A 13,740-nucleotide genomic window follows, 5' to 3' on the forward strand; every position below is an offset into this window, starting at 1 on the left:
TGAAGTATTCTGCTGAAGGAGGTGTGGAGGCAGTTTGGGGGAGGTGAGGAGAGATGGTTTTTGATAATATGCCTATTGAAGGTTGCATGTGTTCTGCCTAATCCTTTGTTTGCCCTTGTCCTGTATCAACTCGGCAAACACAAACTATCCATTTAATTAATGGGCAATAGGTAGTGCAAACAAGGAGCAGCAACACAGAGTGCTGCCAGAGCTTCCCCTCTCTTGCTCTGATCAGATTACTCCCAACTGTCCCTCCAGGCTGGAGCTATATTCTGAATTTTGGAGAAGGTATTGGGAGACAAGATAAGATGTGGGACTGCTCTTTGATGTAGCTTTTAGTTTCCACTGTAAAGCTGTTCACACTGGGAGGCTGTAACTTGAGCATGGTTGGGTATCTCTGTGGTGTGGCACGTGTGGATGTTCGTTATCCTTCCCTTCTGCAGGCATTTTATTTTGCAGGATATACCCCAGAACTACATTGCTATAATAAAGGCAGTGGTACCTGGGAGCCAGGCAAGGAATGGGAGCAGTTCAGAATTGAACTCAGGGTATTGGATACAGTGTTCCTGAGAAAAGAAATTTTCAAAGTCTACTTCCTGGTGTTTGGTTTTGATAATTCTTTAGGCTACATCCAGAGTGTCCACCACCATAATGTCTCATCAGCTTTAGCCCAAGGTATGATGCAGCTCATCAAAGTGCAGGTTTTAACGGGCCCATTGTAGCAAGCAGGTTGTTTCCCAGCATTGTTTTCCAGTAGAACTGTTTTCTCTGGGTATAGGTTTGTTATTCCACCTGTCCTCATAGTAGGCAATAACCTAGGTCAGAACAAGTCGTTGCCTTTTTCCTCACAATGAATGATCTACTTTCTCACCAGAAAATGACTTGTAAATCTCTCCTAAGTCGAGTTATTTCCTTTTAATTGATCCTATAGTTTAAGATCACTTTGTAATTAAAATTTTTATAACTTTAGTTCATAATGGTCTTTTTTAAAAAAACCAACCTCCCTCCTATGCTGAGTAACCAGTATGACTTAATTGCCTCTTAGTACTTATTGACTCTGTGGCCCACAGGAGACTCAATCTAACGGGGCAAAACGAAGCTTGAAAAATGTCCCTAAATGTGTGCATGTTAGATCTCACCTCCAGGGTTGTTACTGTTCTCCCAAGTAAGTAATTTGGCCAATTACATGTTTCTAGGTAAGTGCTGCATTTGCACGGAAAGCACATGTGAAGATTGCTGATTACAGTAGGCTCACACAGTTGAAGAAGGGTTTCTATCATGAAAATCCCACTCTCTTTCAGAACCTGTTAAAGTGCCATTAAAGGCAGCAGACAATTAGTGCTCTGACTCCGAGTTGTTTGGATGTAGCAGGATAATTCCCGGTTGCCAACAGAAGTTGGCAATTTCTTCGGTTTTGAGGCTAACTTTCAGCATCTCTTTGTTTCATGCAGCACGACTTTCCTCTCTGAGTAGTAAGAGATGATTTATTGGATGTCATATCTAAGTCTTGATGAGATCTAAGGTGAAACTTCAATAAATTAAGTATTTTTCAAGAGCACAAAGCTACATGCAAAGCTAAATAGCCAAAACAACCCTGGGTTTGCTGCCTGCAAGCTGTTGACTCCCAGAGTGTCAGTCCCACATAGCTTGCTGCTTAGATATCCAGGAGTGTTAATAAATGATATTAAAGGTGATCCGCCCTGGGGTGGATGTCCCTCTTGGAGACATCCAGGGGTGATATTTTGTTCCTTACAGCCAGCGTGGCTTCAGTATCTGGCCATTGGCTTTTGTTATCTCCTTTTTCCTGTGAAAGTCCTTATATTTCAGTCACTTCTTGGTCTTCCTGGCATAAACTGAACAGATTAAATTATTTATGTCTGGGTGACTCTTGAGTAAGATTTGCAGGATCAGACCTCAAATATCCTATCTCTTCCTTTCTAACATACCTGTACTGGGGCAATATGTGCATGTGATGTTCTGGGTGGGTTAACAGGGTGGCAAATTAAAATAAAGGAATCAATGTACTGTATACATGTCGAAGGATCAACCTATTCCTCTGTGTGCTTGTACATACAGATTAGTTGTGTTACAATAAGTCGATGTATTCAATTCCTACGGAGTTGCTGGAGGTATCTCAGGACTGCAGGGATAAAGCAGAGGTTTTATTGCTCTTTCATCAGTGAACATTGCAAATGATCGATTAGACAGTGAAATGTTCAGGACAGCTTTTGATTATCAGGTCTTCAGCTTCTTAAGCCTCTCTGGAGTGCACTGGGGCTGCCAGGGGCGCTCCAGCCACGAGCATCTCTTCCCTTATTAGTGCCGCAGGACCGAGGGCTTTCATCCCTCTTCCGAAATGGCTCAGCCCTTCAGCATCGTCTGCGCCGAGGGCGCGGTGTTTCTCTCATTCCATCAAATCTGAGGCACGCTGCAATTATTGAAATTAAACAACTTTAAAATATCTCAGCAAACAGTACTGATTTGGAATTAATCACAATTTTAATTTGACAGAAAGCGATCCCGCTCTGCTCGCTGCGATTTCTCCTCTCCCCACCCACGCACAGAGCCTGCTGCAGGGTGTCTGAGGGAAATGAGACGTACAGCCTGTCCTGCCTGGTAAAAGCCTGTTTAAGTGATCAGCCATAGACTTGGTTGGAATATTAGGCAGTAAAACAGGTTTTCTAGAAAATGAGATTGCCCCCGGCACTTGTAAATCCATTCAAAGATTCAAGGAAGTCGGGTGGATACGGTGACATTTGGGAGGCAATAGATATTTTTCTTTCTTAATAATTCGTATACTGAGAGACTATAAATTAAATCGTTTTCAAACACAGGAGCTGATCCTGCTCTTGTCGTCGTTTTGTACCTGTTTCAGTCTCACTTACTTCATAGGTGTTAGTACTGCAAGAGAAAACTTGGATGTAGTTTCTGAAATAACATTAAAATCCAATCATCTTCCTTGGTATCTGGTAGGGCCGATGCACATGGGAAGTGACTGGCTCCACTCCATCAAAAACCTGATGTTTTAATGGTGAGGGGAAGAGCAAATGAATGTTTTACCTTGGCTAGGCAGTGACAAGGACGATGGTTTCGGCCTTGGACATCTCTCAGAAAGGATCCCCCATCCCAGCAGCGCATTTCAAATGCCTGTGATAGATCTCTATCCAGGTTGGCTGATTTAAGGAAACACTGATTTCTCTGAATGAAGTAAGATGGGAGATCTGTGCAATGTGTGGTTTCAGTAAATTAAGCGTTACAAATGCTGCCACCACCCATCCCCCCTTGCATATGTTCCTGCTTTCCCCAGTATTAAAAAACAAATAGTCTGCAAAGCAAAACTGTCTTGAATCTCATTGCCTCCTCTGCCACTTCACAAACAAGGAGAAATCTTATGGGTTGTGTATACCAACTGTATATTGCTGGTCCTGGCTGTACAGAATAGGACCATCATAAAGAGATTATGCATGTTCATACCTAGTCCTTGCTAGATTAGCTTTTAAATATTTCTGTTTTCCAAGAGGAAGAAACAAATAAATGAAGTGCTCTTCCCTGGGGCTGCAACAACTGTTGGGAGGATTTTGATTACTGTTGGCTGTGTTGCTGGCGAAGATGTCTGTGATTAAATATTTGGTGTGGGGCTTGAAGAGGTGAATCCCAGCAGTGGCAGAGGATGCAGCGATGGTGTTCTCGCAGCCCTTGGGCAGCAGTGGAAGGTGAGTCTGGGAAATGCAGGATATTTCCGTTTCTCTCACCCAATACTTTGCCCAGAATTGAGAATAAAGGAAGATTTTCCAACGGTGCCGAGCCAGGACTCATGCAGGGAGGAGAGCAATTGGTGCATGGGTGGCAGGAGCAGAGCAAAGGAGCAGGGACTGACCTCTTGGGTATCAGGCTGGACACAGAAGGAGGTGTGAAAGGCAGCCCAGCGCTGAAGCCTTGCATAGAGGTAAAAGTAGCTGCATTCAGGCGTTACCCCTGTCTTGCCCTCCATTACCATCTTGTAAATCAGGAGGAGCTTTGCTGGCTTCAGCAAAGAGCAGACTTGGCACCCCTAATCCTTCAAGGGAGGATTGATGCTTGAACAACACTGACAGAGCACATGGCCTGATTTTGGGGAAGTGCTGAAGGTAACTGGCTTCAACTGAAATCCGTGGGAGCTGCAGGTGTTTGCATCACTGGTTCTGACAGAGTAAGAAATACAGCCTCCCCATGCTGCCTGGCTTCCAGGAATATTAAGAGGCTGCCGTTAAGCAAACTGTTACAGTGTCGTCTTCAGGGCACGTGCCAAGTTTCGAGCCTGGTGCAATCTGAGAAGTGAAGATAGAGAACCTGGGAAATTGAGATGCATAATAGAAGCACTGACAGATGCTTAACTGAAATATTTTCAGGCCCTGATGGCAGGATAATTTTGTGTATCTGACTTTATTTTTAGAGTTTGATTGATAGTTGCAAAGAAGGAAGAGGAAAACTTGAATCTTTGTTCCGAAGGAGTCTGCAAGACCAGGTTTCCTGTTGTGCCATGTTACAGTTACTTTCAATATGATTCTTGTTTCTGATTAAAATAATTCAATGTGTTTCTGCAGCCGGCGGGAGGTTGAAGCAGTTTGTGCAATGCGAAATGTAATAAATGTTTCTGAAGGCAGGGAAAAATATTTAGTAAATCTAAACTAGAGTCAAGTCCCGTCTCTCTTAATTTGACTAAACAAGGCAGTAGATAAGGCTTTGGCTTTTGCAGAGCAGGAATTTCAATTACTTGCAGGAAGTTTTCAAATTAAGAAGGAGGCTAACAATGAAAATCATTTCCTTAGGTTTCAAGTACTGCAATGTGATGAGCCAGGATTTAGAAGTGATTAAAATGATAAGCAACTCCATAGTCCTTGCCAATGCCTGTGCACCCCAGCTATTTATGGCAACAAGTGCTGGGGGAGCAGGATATCGTCCTCTCCCAGCAGCTGACTGCTACTGGTCTGGTGCCTTATGTGGTGTGAATGAATTGTTGGGCCCTGTTAGGATTTCAGCGAGGGCCTATGCAAGCAGAGAGAAATTTTAAAGAAAAAGCTGGCAGGAGTAAAACATCAGCCTGTGAAAGGAGGTCATACCTCCTGCAAACCCACTGCTCTGCACAGGCAGATGTATGGAGCGGCCGTGGGGCTGCTTGGGCAGGTCCGTGTTGGGGATGGGACTATGGGAAGGCAAACGCAAGAAGCCTAGAGGGCTGGGGGTATTTTTTATTTTTCCTATAGCACGTTTTCATTCTTTCAGACCTCTCGTCGTTCCTGATGCTCTGCACTGGGCTGTCCCAATTTCCTTACAGCTTTCTTAATGTACAGTGTCAGAAGTGGGTGGCACAGGTCAAGCCATCCTGTGAGAGAATCGGGGTACATATCTCCAGCTGTGTATCTAAAAGCAGATTTATTTAATTTTTTTTGTACCACTGGACTTAAGGACCCACTTCTGCCTGTGGCATGACCCAGCCACAGGAGGGAGGCAGCCAACAGCCTAATGCCCGCTCCGGCGCTGCCAGGAGGTGCCATCTCCAAATGTGCCGGCACCTCCAGAGCCTCCTGGCCTCACCTGGACATCTCGGATGCTTTGATCTTTCCAGGGAAAAACCAGAGGTGTAAGATGTTAGAGGTGGTTGCAGCACCAACCTTCTTTCATTAGTACAAGCTCAGCCCAGGGAAAGCTGCTGATCCCACAGACCCTCTGTGGAGGCTTGATCCAAACCTAGTTCTAACCAGGAAGCTCATATTGGGAGGTTTTGGCCTGCAACTATGTTAATAAAGAGGCTAAAATAAGCCTCAAATATTGTTCCAAGAAGCTAAACGTGAGCCATACTATTTAAGAAAAAAAAAATTTAAAAAAATCAATATTTAAGTTGAAATGGAAATGGGGCTGTTCTAGAAAAGCTGCAGTGACAGGATATTTGAGGAATGTGGATTATTAGGTCCGAAAGCCCCGGTTAGTCTGCCTCAGTTCCTCTGGCTGCTCTCAGCAGCTTTTCAGAGGGCTGAGATGGTGCGAAGGGATAAAAGTGGGCGGGAGGCTGGGGGAGCCAACAGCTCCCCTCGACCCTCTTTATTGATGGCTCCATCAAAATCAGCAGGAGGTCATTTTTAGGCATAACATTTGTGCATAAAGCCCAAGGATAAAAAGATCATGGCCAAATTTAATAAAGCTACTAGCATTTTCAGAACTGTTTTATTTGTTTTCTATTATGTTTTTTATCACCCTCTTATTAAGCAGCAGCTATTCTGTGGCCACTTTCAATCTCTTTCCATCAGGCGGCTGCATTGATAATCAATTTTTTGAAGCACAGATCTTTTCCGGGTTTGAATTATTTGGATTTTATTAAATAGATGTGCATTTGTGTAGAATGGAAACTTTGCTCCTTATCAGGATCATCTGTCTTGGTGAAATGACTTGTAACAGCTGTTCCATGAAGCAAAATCTGATAGAAACACTGGGACTAGATATAAACACAAACATTAGTCACCATGGAAACAAAAGTTACTGCGAGATGGCTTCAAAAGCTGTGTTTCTGTATGTTTCTTATCCTAACTAAATATTCCCATGGGATTTTGCCAGCCACTTCATTTAAAGCAGTCTAGGAAATGTTCTGCTTGCATGCCTACCAATCGCTCTGGAGCAACACCTCCAGGTTTGGCTACCACGTAACTCTGCTGTTAAAATCGATGCGGTTATTGATTTATCCTGACTCCCAGAGGCTGGGGCGGGACAAAACACCATTTTAAAATATCAAAGGGCAAAGCTGAATTTAGGTACTAGGGGAGGAGAACACTTGTGCTTCCAGCTGCTGATTTAACGCAGTTCCAGCCTGGGATGCTAGCTCTGAATCCCACCACAGCAGGTATTGCTGCGAGCACGGTGCGAAAGGTCTGAGCTGCTCTGCCCACGTGCTGGACTGTAATCTGGGTAATTGGGGGGTGTTGCTCCTCCATCTGCTAGTCCTGCGACTTCTGGATGCATTTTAAAAAAATACATCAATAAAGGAAGAAAGTTCATCTCTCGCCAGAAGGGCTGCAATTAAAAACCAGTTTCTCTGTTGACAGAGGAGCTGCATCTTTAGATAACCCTTGGAGACTGATGAAATAAATATAATTGCCAAATGAAGACTGGCATCTTGCAGAGACGAGCCAGCAAAGACCTCATCAGTGATGTTGGCCAGGGTACAGAAATAACCACCACGGGGCAAACGTGGGTCTGTTTGAAGGGCACAGCTTGCTCAGCCAGAGGTGGTGTCACAGCTCAGGTGTCATGCAGCATCCGTACACGGCCCTAAAACCTCCCTGCAAAGGAGCTGCTGCTCCTGTGCTTTCTTGGGCCTTCGGTCTCCTTTTTACAGGAGTTTTAAGAAAATCCACAGTCACCATAGCAACTGCCAGCTCTGTGGCACGTGTGACTTCCTGCAGCACATGTGGGAACCAGGTGCCTTCAAACAGGGGTGCTGGGCTCAGCACCCTAATAACGACTGAAGCACTGCCTGCTCTCACCCCCTGAGCCTTGTGAACTGGCCAGCCCTGCTGGGGGGGATGCACTCAACGGGGACGTTTTCTCCCTTTGGTCATCGATGTAGTGAAGGTTTGAGTGCCCATAGGACACCGAGATGCAAGTTCTCACTGTTAATGCACTTTATGCACCAAATCCCTGTCGTTGTGCTGTTGCTATCCTTCCCTGTTTGGCTGGCTTGGGCGAGTGGGAGAAATCATTATTAATTGTTTTAGCATCCGCTCTGGTGGACGCCTGTATGGGAAGGTCTTATCTCTCCAGTGACTGACAGCTGCTGGCAAAATGCATTTTTGGGGGGCTTTTCCTTTGAGAAGTCCACCTGCCCTACTTCAGAAAATAGTGACATATATTTGAGTGAGCCACCGGGCACATCAGTTTGGCAATCAAAAAAAAAGGTAAAATCCAATTATATTTTTTTAATGGCTCCTTTCCATAGAAATCTTGCTCCTAGTTATAGTAAAGATCTATTTTAAAGGAACAGAGAAGAAAAAGCAAAGAGCAGAAACCTAGGTGGCAGACTGTCTTTGAAGTCTGGCTGCTCCCATCTCTGTGGCAATTCAAGAGTGTTCTGAAAATGGAGATGGGTCAGCTTTTACCTGCCTGGGAAGCCCCAGGTACCAGAAGTCTCATTGACCCAACTACACAGGTGAATGCTGAAGCTTAGAGAAACTTGTTGCCCAAGTTCAGTGTCACAGGTACCAGGGGTTAAGAAAATTAACAGAAGTTAGGGAAAATTTGGGACAACACTGAGAAAAGTCTGCATTAAGGGTTCAGGTTTTTTTGTGGTATGCAAAAAAGCAATTTCTTTTTTTTGTGGGAGATTTAAGTGTTGTTTTTTCTCCCCCTGTATCTTTCTCCTTGATTGTTTTATCGCTCGTTAACTTTACTTGAAAACCCCTTTTTAACTTAACCCCTCCTCCCCACACATTTGATAGAAATCCATTGATCACCCACACTAGTTAGTGGCACTTGAGCTAACAGACAAACCTGAGAAGGAAAATAATCCTGGGCTGTCTGAATAGCCAGTCCCTGCTGAATCCGGTGAGATTTGGGTATCCAATTCACTTAGACTCCTCCTCCTCTTTGCAAATCCCAGCCTGGTTGCTCCCAGTAAGTCTATCCCACGCCAGACTGAGCCGTGTTGGCAGGCACGGGGCTCAGCAGAATAAATTACCCTGGCTTGTCAGCTCATTCCCCCCAACTCTTTGCAGGGATTTCATTATTATTGGGGAGAGGGGGGTGTTGTGCTTCTGTAACCACGTTGGGTTTGGCCTTGGTGATTATGTCATTATACCCACAGCAAACATTTTGAATAAATATTAAATAATCCTACGAAGTCAGACCTTGTTAGCACTGGCAGCAGAAGCCGAACAGCTCTGACAGTGTGAATTGAGAGCGCGGGAGGGGGGAGGTTTGTGCCTTTCAGCCCTTCTAAGGAGCGATTCACGATGTGCGAGCCACGGGAGATGCCTCCTGCATAACTAAATGGGTTCGCTGTGCCATTAGGATTCACACGGCTGCGGGGAGTCGCCGGGACCCTGCAGTGGGGACACCCCACTGATCTCCCCTCCAACTTGCAGCAGCAGCGGGGTGGGACGGGCTGGGAATTTTTCTCAGTTTGCCAAGAGCCCCTGCTTTGCCTCCTCTTTGCATTTACCAGCCCTTGGGACCCCCCAAAGAGCCTCCTTTTCAAAACAGACAAACCAAAACTGCAAAGATAATAATTAGAATATTATTATTATCATGGATAATTATCATTAGAAAAAACTGGGGTCTTGTTCATTTCCCACCCTTTTCTTTTGAATTTGTATGAAATCCCCCGAGGGCCAGCTCAGCAAAGCACCGCAGTGCCTATTTCAGTGCATCCCTAAGGGCACATGCCTACAGTAAGCTTTGAGGTATGATTGCAGGTAATGAGAAGGGGGTGAGAAACATCTGCTGGTAGACTGGGATAGAAGAAAACCCCATGAGATAAGGCAATTGCTTCCAAGAAGATGGCTTCATGGTCGTGGCGTGGCCGCGCAGGTGCTGGTGACCGGCGCGATATGGTGGTCTTGCCGGGGGAGAGAGGTTGTAGGGGCTGTGAGCTACCCAGTGGTTAATCTGGGTTTTTTATAAAGCACAACAGATTCGGGATGGACAGTAGGCAGCTTCCCCAGATCCAGCATAATTGGCTTTTTAATCTGCTCGAGAGATTCCTGAGCTGGATACCGACACTATCTCCTCCTTTTGATGAGGGTGGTACAAAAAGAAAAAGGAGAAAAAAAAGGCACATGATGTGAATTTATTTGCATCTTCCAACAGTAATCCAGTCATTCTGCCCGGGAAATGTGTGTCTTGCTTAATGACCCTTTATGCATTTTTTTTTATGGCGCCCAAGAGTTTATTTATTTATTTACAGATTTGTTTGGCAGAGGTGGAAAACGAGAGGCAGAAAATGCCTTTCCAATTTTTTAAATTTTATTTTATTATGTTTTATTTTGTAAGCAGTGATTTGGCTGGGGGTCCTACCCTGGCAGGTGGGAAAACGCCAGCTCCCCAAGTCCCAGCTGTGCCACTGCAGAGAGCCATTGGAGCTAGTCCCGAGGCCAACAAAGCAATTGCATTTCCTACAGCAATAAATGGCAGTTGTCGGAGCAGAGTGCTTCTACCCTGCCTTTATTGCCTGGTTTTGCCCATTCCGGCTCAGAACGGCGCATGAAACAGCCCCTGACGCTGGTCCTGTTGGGGTCTGATCCCCGGCTCTCCAACACCCAAAATCTGGGTATTTACTAATCATAACTAAAGCCAGGTCACAGTCAACACTTTGGCTCCATACTGAGGTATCTCAGAGTCCCAGGCAGAAAACTGCACCGTAATGTTTTTCCTTTTTTGTATAAATTACATCTGGAAAACGCAGAATTGTTAGGATTTTGAAATAGGTGCCTTATTTCAACTTTGCTTGCTAGAAACGATGCTGTTGCACAGAGTAATTACATAATAAATTTGTTAGAGGAATATAAAGCCATAAAAGCAGTGGTAATGGTTTGCAATTTAATAGCTGAATTGTAAATGAATTTTCCTATAGCAGCTTTAATGTAGCAGGCTGCTACAATTAAGAGAACATTCTTTGGGGTGCCTTTAATTTTTTGTTGTTGTTGTGAAGTTCAGTGTCATTAATTCTCTGGTTTAAAGAAGCCGTACAGTTAACCACTTCAAGCCATAAGAGACAACTTTAACTTCCTCTGCAACCAACAGAGTATTGTCCAGATAAGGTGTTTTTAGCCCATTTAGCACTTGAATTTTCTTGTAGTAGCTACCGTGGCGTTGTGCCACATACTGAGTTTGACCTTCATCTCCTTTCCCTGGTATCATCCATCTCACTCCCGTGACGTGGGGCATCTTCTGCCATGGTGGTGGGAAGCAGAGGACTGAGGCATGCTGTCTGCCTCGGGCAGCAGAGACAGCCTAATTGTAGCATTTAGCTTGTCTTATTTATTTGATAAAAGAAGATATAAATGGAGGTACATGGGTATTGCAGTGCTGCGTGTGCCCACCCTCGCCAGCCTCGGAGCTCTCTGAGCAGAGGGGATCCCTGGTTTTGCTCCTGCTGCGAGGATGCTCCATCCAGCGATGGAGCCCCATTATCCCCTCCTTGCATGAGATCTTCCCCCTCTGCAGTGCCAATTTCTTTCTCTTCCCCTTTCCAACCCTCTGGATCTCAAATGGCATTCAAAAGCAGCTCGAGCTTACTTGGAAACAATTTCATTTGAGCAGGTGCCCCTGGCCCCAGGCCACTGAACCTTCACGCGGCGGTTTCAGTGACAGAGTCCCCAGTGCCGGTTTCTCTTGGTTTGCCTCATCAGGTTCCTCTTCTGCTTCTCATGTTCGTGTAATCGCAGCTTTTCACTCTGATACAAGCATCACCTCGGTGGCCTGTGTTTGAAGGAAACACTCTGAAATACCATATCCGATTTGCTTGCAAGCATCTTTGGGGCAATTTAAATTTTTGATAATTATTGACGGCATGTAATTATGTTGCCAATAACACCTGCTATTTCTATAGAGGAGCAAGGAACTGTTGCACCGTGGTGTGTTGCAAATACAAATTGACACAGGCAACCCTAATCTGACTATGGTGGGCGATAATTAAAAGACACAGTCCTATGTGAGGGCCAGGGAAGCTGATGGAGACCTGACACTGCTCCGAGGGGCGGCTCTGAATCCCCTCCTCCCGGCAGTGAATCCAGAAGATAGTGCATGTCCTAATGCAATTTTCTCTCTTGTGCATCCTTATTACTGTGACTTGAGCTTCAATTTCAGGGCTTTTTTTGTTCATCAGCCCTTAATAGTTAGTAATTTGCTTGTGCTCCAGTCCATGGGTGCAATCCCCACTTCCAGCAGGGATTCGACCTTGCAGTTATTCCTCCATAATCATAAAAAATTTGCTCCCTCATTGCATTCTAGACTGAGGCAAGCAATAGAGAAAAATAATTTAGCTAAGATTGGTCTGAAAGTGTGCTCTCAACGTGCCTCCTCCCCTTCCCCCAAAGACTAGGAATGCAGCAGTGCTGTTTGCAGGCTCTCACAGGGAGCTGCTCCTGGATAATGGCTGGAGCGCCGGGATGTGGCAGTTGTCAGGGCACCCCCTCGGTCTGTTCCCAGCATGGCCAAGGGACCGAGCAGCCAATTCCTGCACCACTGTGCTCGCTCGCTCGGGTGGAATGTAGCTGGGAGATGCTGCAGCCTTGCTGTGCCCAAAGACTGGGAGAACAGGCTGGAAACCATCCTCTGCCTCCTTCCACCCCCTGAAAAATACAGTTTATCTGGCTTCGTGCAGCAAAATCCTCTCCCAAGTCCAGTGCACAGTCAGTGCTAGCTCAAGCAGGGGCAGCCTGCGTCTTGCTATGAGGCCTGTGGGGTGCAGATGATTTGTAGGGTGCTACATGACCCAGCAAAACAGGGGGCCCCTATTGCAGAAAAGGCCACCCACCTCTCCCAAAAAAACCCAGAAACCCAGAGGTGTCTTTGGAGCACAGCGGTGAGCTGGGAGCAGCGCTGCCCGGCACAGCGAGCTCCTGCTGCTGCCTTTGAGGGACGGGAAGGTATTCACTGGTCTGGTGACCGGGGATGTGATTCCAGCTCCGCTGTCCCGCCAGGAATCTGCCGGGGGAGGCAGCACCATTGTGTGCAGCAGTGGGTGCTGCTTTCGGGAGCATTTATAGATGCAAATGGGGAGCAGGGGAGGGTGATGGAAACTGTAAGAATCCATTGTAAACCCTAAAGGCACTGCGAGCACTGAAATCTGAGCTCCCGAGTGAAAGCTGGAGTCCATGCCACAGGACTTCAGGCAGTAAAAAAGCTTCGACGGGGATGTTTCTGATGAACTTTAAACCCCTGACTCTATTTCAAATATCCCGTACGAACACACCCTGTGCGAGGTCATGCCTTCTGGTGGATACACTGCAACTTTCTCAATTTTCTTGGAAAAATTGCAGAAACATTTTGATCTTTCAACCCTCCACCCCAATGCTTGTTCTTGACCTTGAAATTTGCTACCTGCCATCTCACCTCTCTTACGTGACTGAGCCTGGTTGAACTTGTCACACGTCACCATTTGTGTTTGCTGGGGATGGAGGTGATTTCTGTGAGCCTGGGACAGTGTTTGTACAGCACCCAGCACAGGAGCATCCCAGCCTTTTTACCTAACAAGTGCTTCTACAATATAAATATTTAAGTATAATAAACAATTATGATCAAGTTTCTTGGGTGACTGCGCACAGCAAGTGAATTTAAAATTCATTTCCCATGGGTATTCAGGCTTCAAATTCACTTTCTGTGAATGTTCATGCTAATAAAACTCCATTGCACAGAAAGAGAACACAAGAGAGATGCAAATATGACAAGGGCAAATTTGCTTAGGAGTTCAAATGAATATTCACCAACTTTTTATTATTTTTAAGTAGTCATCCCTATTTGCTATAAAAAGATTATTTTATCTTTACTCTCCAAGCTCAGTGAAGCATTTATTTCTGAGGTATAATATGTATTTCCGTGTACTAATGGGAAGTTTTGTTACTAGCAAGTAAGTAGTACATTTAAAATGTACTTTATCTTCAGGAGAAGTCTCTACTAAACCCACGTGAGTTATTACCATCCTGATTAATACCTGTATTTCAACACATAGCGCAGTTTAAGGCTGGGATTTTTCCAATAAGCCTATGGGACGTA

The 13,740-nt window shown here is 45.3% G+C and overlaps 1 protein-coding gene across 1 annotated transcript in view; it reads left to right on the plus strand.

Annotated features, from left to right (window-relative positions):
- Window positions 1-13,740, plus strand: part of KAZN (kazrin, periplakin interacting protein) — a 227,916-nt gene that overhangs the window by 111,525 nt on the left and 102,651 nt on the right. The window lies entirely within an intron of this gene.

This window comes from Strix aluco, chromosome 22 (genome assembly GCF_031877795.1).
Source record: "Strix aluco isolate bStrAlu1 chromosome 22, bStrAlu1.hap1, whole genome shotgun sequence".
Taxonomy (NCBI): Eukaryota; Metazoa; Chordata; class Aves; order Strigiformes; family Strigidae; genus Strix; species Strix aluco.